Below are 7,975 nucleotides of genomic sequence, written 5' to 3'. Positions count from 1 at the left end.
CTCTGAGCTAAGTGGACTTGAAGGTGAGGCGGCCATTTTTCCTGCCAACCAGGCTCTTATTACAGGAGGGACGCCGGCGTGGCTGCTCCTCGGCCGGATCCCGGGTCACTCTGTGCCCTGTGTGATTCAGGAACCCCTTTGATAGACAGGTGAAGAGTGCTGCTTGTCCCTGTGCAGCTGTTGGTTGGAGTCCCTTCCCGTGATTATGACGGACTGGTGGAGGGCAGGGAAACCCGAGAGCACTGGCCCAGGAGACGGGTGGAGGCGGGCACAGATGAAGTTCTGAACACTCAGACTGCATCTTGACTACGCGACCCTTGAACCTCCCTGCTATTAAGTGTAATTACGAGCTCCAGGCAGAAGCAAAGGGGCGAGGGGGACCTGGGCCTGCTGCTGTGGGTACACCCACGCAAAGCTACATTTTGGGTTTTGAGCCCCTGAGTGATCATCAAGTCAAGGTGACCCCAAATTCCAAAGGACTTCCATAGGATCCTGAAGAATGTAAAGCATCCCTCGTTAGAACCTTCAAAGCTGCGGGCATCCGGGCCTCACTCAGGCAAAGGAGGTGGGCTTAAGGCAGGATATTTCCCCAGCGTTGATTACGGGAAAATAAATAAGGCGGTTTCTCCCCCAGGACCTGCATCAGTTTCAGGCTGATCAATGTGCTGATGCCCCTGGGAAGGAGGGAGGGGCACTGGGCCCTTCTGCACAAGACCCTCACCAGCCGGACTGGGAAGCCTGTGCACTTCTGCAGCACCGACTGTGGTCTCAACGACACGGCTCGGCAGCTCCACAGAGGATGGACGAGCAGAGAGGGAGCTTGCAGGCTGCAGGATAAGATGGCAAGGGCCGGGAATGCGGACTGACCAAGCCCCCACCCCGAGAGCCCACGGAGACCACGCTGTCACAATTCACCTGCCCGCTGCACTGCGAAGGGTCACTTACATCACCCTTAAAATGGCAGAAAGCCTCAAGATGATCCTTCCAGGGATGCCCTGTGCCTTCCAGAGGAAGGAGACCTCAGCCTGAGCAACGTGGTCACACAGGACCCCAAGGCCTAGAGAGGAGAGGCCACCCGCCTCATTCCTGTTCAAAGAGAGATCGGCCCAGGACCTGGGCTGCAGAGGCCACCGTCTCAGTGGCCCACCAGCTGGTCTCAGGTATCTGCGGCCTGACTGTCTCCTGTGGCAAATCGTCCAACCCTTTCAACCGTCTGGAGGTGCAGAAGCAAGAAGACGAGGTGGCCTCGTTGACAGGCAGACTTGATGGTTCTAAAGATAAAACTGGTCACTTGCTGGTGTGTGAAGTGATAGAAGGCAGGGGACTGAGTGACAGGAGGAGGACATGGAGCAGAGCAGAGGGGAGGGGAGCTCCATCTAAAGGCAGGAAGGGGCACGTGGGTGGGCCACGCGGGGGCTGAGGTGGGAGGAGCAGGCGCCCAGTGCCTCCAGGCTGGCAGAGCCACCAGAGGACCACCCGAGGCCATGGCAGGCCGACTCCGTCCACCTTCAGACCGGCGACCACCTAAAGGAGATGAGGGGCCATCAGGTCCTCCCCTTCTTCTCCACTCCTCCCTCCTCCTCCATCCTCCTCCCTCCTCCTCCCTCCCTCCTCTCTCCACTCCTCTCTCTTCCTCTCTTCCTCTCTCTTCCTCCCTTCCCCTCCCTCCCTCATTCTCCCTCCTCCTCCCTCCCTCCCTCCCCATCCCTCCCTCCACATCCCTCCCTCCTCTCTCCCTCCTCTCTCCACTCCTCTCTCTTCCTCTCTCTTCCTCCCTTCCCCTCCCTCCCTCATTCTCCCTCCTCTTCCCTCCCTCGCCCCCCTCCCTCCCTCCTCCTCCCTCCTCCCTCCCTTCTCCTCTCCACTCCTCCATTCCTTTAAACTTTCTGTGTCCTCAGTTGTAGGCACAACAGAGGACAAGAGGCAGGACCCCAGGCCCTGCGCAGTTCTAGTGGAGCTGCATGTCTACCCTCACTGCCTCTTCTGCCCTTTGCTCTCTGCTGCCCTTGCCCTGTGCTGCCTCAGATCCTCCCTTCCAGTACCGAGGAAAGCCCTCTGCCTCTTCATCTAGAATCTTAGGGCTGAGATACTTGTCCTCAAGGAGATTTTCAACTCTTACTTTCTATGACCTGTGACCTCTTCTCTATAATGCAGGGGAAATGGTAAGATCATGGATGTCTATTGTTGTTTCTATAGGAATGTATTTTTCAACTCTTGCCTTGATGATACCAAGCACCCTGCTCTAGTGCCCAGAAAGAATCAAGGTACTCTTCAATCATTAGAACTGGTTGCAAAGTTGGTCTTAAATAATGTAAATAAGGTAAAATTGAAAATTCACTTCCTTGGTAAAGGGTTTGCTGGTTCCTCATGAAGTCAAGCATAAACACCACGCGACCTGACAAGTCAGAGGATGGACAGGAGGCATCTGAGCAGATCCTGGGACAAATGTCCATAGAAGCACTCTTTTTTTTTTTTTTTTTTTTTTTTTTCCTCATTAAGCTTTTGTTTTAATGGGTCTCAAAAATCTGTGACAGATTTTTGGTCAAGTTGTTTCCATTAAAAAGTATTGATTTTAAAAACTAATAACTTAAAACTGCCACACACACACAAAAACCCAAATGGTCCACAAATCGTTCTCCTTTCCTTCTGAAGGTCTTACGATGCATTGTTATCATTAAGCAATCTTTTACTATTAACTTAAATGGCCGATTGAGACACACAGTCCTGAGGCCGTTCTTCCACCACTGATCTAGACTGGGGTGGCAGGTGTCAGGGGTAATTGTCATTTAGCCTTCTGAGCTTCCTGGCAGACGTGGTGACCTTGCCAGCTCCAGCAGCCTCCTTGTCCACTGCTTTGATGACACCCACAGCAACTGTCGGCCTCGTATCACAAACAGCAAAGCGACCCAGAGGAGGATGGTCGGAGCAGCTCTCAGCACACATGGGCTTCCTGGAATCACGTCAACAACGGCAGCATCGCCAGACTTCAAGAACTTAGGACCAGCTTCCAGCTTCTTACCAGAACGGAGATCGATCTTTTCTTTCAGCTCAGCAGACGTGCGAGCAGTGTGAGCTGTGTGACAATCCAGGACAGGGGTATGGCCAGCACTGACGGCCTGGGTGGTTCAGGATCACCAGCTGAGCAGTGAAGCCTGCTGCTTCCCCTGGTGGGTCGTTTTTGCTGTCAGCAGCAACATTGCCACGGCAAACGGACACGTTCTTGACGTTGAAGCCCACGTTGTCTCCAGGAAGAGCTTCACTCCGAGCTCCAGGGTGCATTTCAACAGACTTTACTTCAGTGGTGACGTTGACTGGGGCGAAGGTGACACCATGCCAGGCTTGAGAACTCCATCTCCACTCGGCCCACAGGGACAGTACCAATGCCACCGATTCTGTAGACATCCTGGAGGGGCAGACGTGAAGGCTTGTCAGTTGGACGAGTTGGTGCAGGATGCAATCTAAAGCTTCGAGCAGTGTGTTCCACTGGCACTGCCATCTCTACGGGTGACTGTCCATCCCTTGAACCAAGGCATATCAGCACTTGGCTCCAACATGTCACCGTTCCAACCAGAAATTGGCACAAATGCTACTGTGTCAGGGTTGTAGCCAATTTTCTTAATGCAGGTACTGACTTCCTTAGTGATTTCCTCGTATCTCTTCTGACTGTAGGGCGGCTCAGTGGAATTCATTTTGTTAACACCAACAATGGGTTGTTTCACACCAGTGTGCAAGCCAGAAGGGCTTCTTGGAGGTACCAGCTTCAGATTCACCAACGCCAGCAGCAACAATCAGGACGGCACAGTCAGCCTGAGATGTGCCTGTGATCATGTTTTGATGAAGTCTCTGTGTCCTGGGGCATCAATGATAGTCACATAACACTTGCCAGTCTCAGATTTCCACAGGGAGATGTCAATGGTGATACCACGCTCACGCTCAGCTTTCAGTTTACCCAAGACCCAGGCATACTTGAACGAGCCCTTTCCCATCTCAGCAGCTTCCTTCTCAAATTTTTCAAAGGTTCTTTTGTGGATCCCACCACATTTGTAGATCAGATGACCAGCAGTGGTAGACTTGCCCGAGTCTACGTGTCCGATGACAATGATGTTGATATGAGTCTTTTCCTTTCCCATTTTGGCTTTGATTTAGCGGTGGTTTTCACGACACCTGTGTTCTGGCAGCAAACCTGTTGTGAAAAAGCCATAGGAGCACTCTTCACAGTAGCCTGTGGTAGAAACACGCCAAGTGCCCATCAGCAAGTGGATGAACAAAGTGTGGTAGAGCCACAAAATGAAATACCACGCACCCATAAGGATGAGGGAGACGTGGACACCTACCACGGGACTGGTGGGGCTGAACCACGATGCTGAATGAGGGCAGCAGGCTCGCAGGCCAGGCCCAGCTTCACCCAGAACAGAGCCCAGGAGAACAGGAGCGTCGGGGGACCCCAGGGCCCGCAGGGAAGGGCACTGGCCAAAAGGCGTGGGTTTCCTTCGGGGTGATGAAGGTGTCCTGGAACATGGTAGGATACTGGTGGCCGCCTGCTTGGCGGCTAGGACCAATGTGCATTCGTCCCCACCGCCGTGGACAGCTCTGTGGGGCACTGATTTGGACAGCGTGTGCTCCCTGGCACCAGGTGGTGCGGTTCCCCGCGGACCCTGCTCTCCACAGGCTCCAGCACCTCCCCACCGCGGGGCCCGGAGTGCGCGCACTGCAGGCAGACGCCCACCAGAGGGCACCCTCACACCTGAAAGGAAAGCGGCCCTGCACAGAGGCCAGGCCTCCGGAGCGGGTGCAGGGTGCAGGGAAGGGACACCCCCAGCGGACTCCACGGGAGCCCTGCGACCTCACCCACGACACTGCTCACGGGCAGGAGCTCCTCTCTCCCCAGGCGGGATCTGGCCCAGAGTGCAGGAGGTGGCAGGGAGACGGCTGGGCATACACGGCCCGGCGGCGGGCTGGGGAAGATAGGCGTGCTGCTCCCACAGAGCACGGCTGGGGGCACACAGGAACACACATGGGCAGACGGACACGCAGACCTACACACCCCAGCTGCCCGGTCCCCGGCCAGGGTGCCCCGCGCCTCCAGCCTTGCCAGACACTTTCCTGGAGCCACCCTTGAGCCTGGGGCTGTCCACCCCCAGCAGCCCCGGGGACTCTCGTGCAGCAGGGAGCCGTCCTGACCAGCTTCTGCACAAGAGCAGCCCCCACACAGCGAAGATCTGCCAGGACCCTGTCTCGGGGACCTGGGCCAGTGTAAGCTCCAGGTCACGACTGGGATCTTCACGATCTGCTCAAAGAGCTGGTGGCGCAGGGCCACGGCCGGGCCGGCGTGGCGTGGCTGCCGTCCTGGGCGTCCGCCGTGAAAGCCGACTGCCAGTCTGGCCCCTGCAGGACCATGTCACTCCCCACCCTGCGGCCCATCTGCCCCCAGCGCTCGGGGCACTACGCCTCTGTCCCTCCTTGCTGAGTTTGGAAATGTGTGGGTACAAAGGCAGACTCGCAGCCTGGAGGCCCCAGAGGGCTGAGCTGCAAGGCCTGGGGCTGGGCAGGACAGCTGCCCTGGGAGCGGTCGGCCGGCTGATCCAGGGACGAGCAGGAGGTGCCCCCGTCTCCACCCCACCCGCTGCAGCCTCCCTCCCGTGTCTGAGGTCAACTGGCTAAATTCAGAGCGTTCCGTCCTGATTCTCAGCTCTCTGGAAAACACGGGCAGAGCCAGGCCCCGGCCTGGGTCAGCAACTACCAGAGGTGCGACGGGGGAAATCTCTAGAACTCAGCACCAGCCTGGGTAGCAACTGCCAGAGGTGCGATGGGGGAAATCTCTAGAACTCATCCAGGTATTTAGAAAGGAGACGTCTTACAACTATCCTCTTCTCCAGGGCCTTGCGATCTTTTTATTCCTGTAGGTGTGAGAATGGACTTGTGATCTTTCTATTTCTGTCGGTGTAAGAATCTACGTGCTCTTTAGGTCCCTGAACCACACCGTCAAGATGCCTCTGAGTGCCGAAGGCCACGTCCTCTCACTCTACCCTGGTGACATTGCGTCCACGGCGCTGCACGGTCAGCTGCACGCAGGCCATCAGCCGGGTGTGCTGGAAACTCTCACGAATACACAACCATGTCTCCTTGAACCCCTGAAAGTGTGCGAGAGGGAGTGGAGGGCTGGCAGCACTTCCCAGCCCTGCTCCGCAGAAGAGCCAGTGCGGGAGCCTTGAGGGCAGGCCCGTGCTCAGGGGCAAGTCGGTCTGAGCAGGGGCATCCTCACTGTCTCTGTGGCCACGCTCAGACCTCATCCTCAGAGTAGAGCTTCCGTAGCTGCGGCCACGTCCCTGGGGCCTCTCTGCTTCACAGGCCCCCCCAAGCCCTGAGCTTCACGACCCGTTCAGAGCCGCGTGTGCCCAGGAGCCCAGGGCCGGTGACTCCTGGCCGCCGGAGCCACAGGACTGCTGCGGGTGATGGCTGTGTTGCGCAGGAACCTGGCAGCCTGGCCTTTGCCTTGAGGCAGGACAAACGCAGGAAGTCTTTAAGGCCCAGAGCACCCTGGGGGAGATGTGGCTGAGCTGTCACTGGACTTGCACCCGTTTTGGCGTCTCCCTCCCCTGACCCATTTTCCGCCTCACTGATTGGTTTCTGCAGGGAGTTTCCCGGACCCTGATGTCCTCACCGCAGGGTCTGCTGGGTGCCTGACCTACCATCCTACAGAAACCCCCTTGCTACCTGGTGCATTCATTCAGCGCACGGTCACCGAGCTCCTGAGCCAGGGCTGCATGCACTAGAAGCACTCACCGGGGGCTGATGCCCAGCTGGCCTGGCCCACCAAGCAGGAAGGCGGGTTTTCTCTCCCACGTCACACCTGCCAGGTCTCTGTAAAGGAGAATGCCAAGGAACTGACTTTAGCAGATGCCGACATACGGAACAGATTCCCCATGCCAGCCTCACCCCTGTGCCAGCCTCACCCCCGTGCCAGCCTCACCCCCGTGCCCTCTAGGTGGACCCACGGGCACATTTCCTCCCACCCCTGGGACAGTCGCTCGGTGCAGGTGCACCCTGAACCGTGAGCAAACAGGTGCAGCGGCAGAAGCCCTGGAGGAAGGCACAGCGATGCCCTCTGGTCCGTCCAGGAGGAACTGGAGAGACCCTGGTGATTAAGACATGACACTGGTCAACCTGGGCAGGCCCACCATCAGCTCTGTGGGATGAGCTCAGTGTTGGCCACCTGGCAGTTCTGGAAAAGATCTGCAAAGAGTGTTGGGCAATAATCTCTCCAAAGAAGCTCAAAGTTCACTCCCAGAGGTGGAGTAATCCATCTCCAAACATCCCTCGGAAGCAGGCAGCATTTTAGGAGCTCACCGTGTGATTCTTAAAGACACATCTGCCAGGGTGGGAACACTGGGTCAATGCCCATAACGTTTCCGGGGCTCCGACCTCTTACCTGCAGGGGTTCTGAGGCTGGGCCAGCTGGCGGACGCTAAGTTGGGAGGTGGGCTTCCTGCGCCCACCGCTCATCTCCCGCCTCTCTCCAGTAGACATAGCTCAGGAGAAGTCTAATGTTGAGGGGCTGTTGCTAAGTCAGGGCCTCTCAAGAACTAGGTGTGGTCAGGAGGAGGTGGAGGAGGGATCCTGCTGCCACCAAAGAGGACACAATGCACTTGGTGCCCCTGGCTTCTGCCCAAAGCCAAGCATTGGAGCCCTTTGAGCTTCATCAGGTGAGCTTGAGGGGCAGCAATGGAAAGGCCTTGTCCCTAACACTCCTAATGGAGAAAATCAGGCGGGGAAGGAAGCTGTGGGCCAGACGGTATCTGTGTGCTGGTCTGCATTCTGGTCACGTCCACAAAGATCAGAGGACCTGTGCTAGGTCGGTGGAGGGGAGTAACTGACTTGGGAGCTAGAGGCCAGTTTTAGCAAAGCAGGAGCCTAACGTCCAGTTAGGGAATGTGACAGCCACGTGCAAGCTTGTGACACTCCAAGTAACACAGAA

The 7,975-nt window shown here is 56.9% G+C and overlaps 1 pseudogene; it reads right to left on the bottom strand.

Moving 5' to 3' along the window:
* Positions 1-768: 768 nt before the first annotated feature.
* Positions 769-4,169, bottom strand: LOC124961457 (elongation factor 1-alpha 1-like; annotated as a pseudogene).
* Positions 4,170-7,975: the final 3,806 nt, after the last annotated feature.

This window comes from Sciurus carolinensis, chromosome 12, assembly GCF_902686445.1.
Source record: "Sciurus carolinensis chromosome 12, mSciCar1.2, whole genome shotgun sequence".
NCBI classification, from domain to species: domain Eukaryota; kingdom Metazoa; phylum Chordata; class Mammalia; order Rodentia; family Sciuridae; genus Sciurus; species Sciurus carolinensis.
The sequence above is the reverse complement of the archived record's forward strand: the minus strand, read 5'-3'. Positions and strand labels throughout refer to the sequence as shown.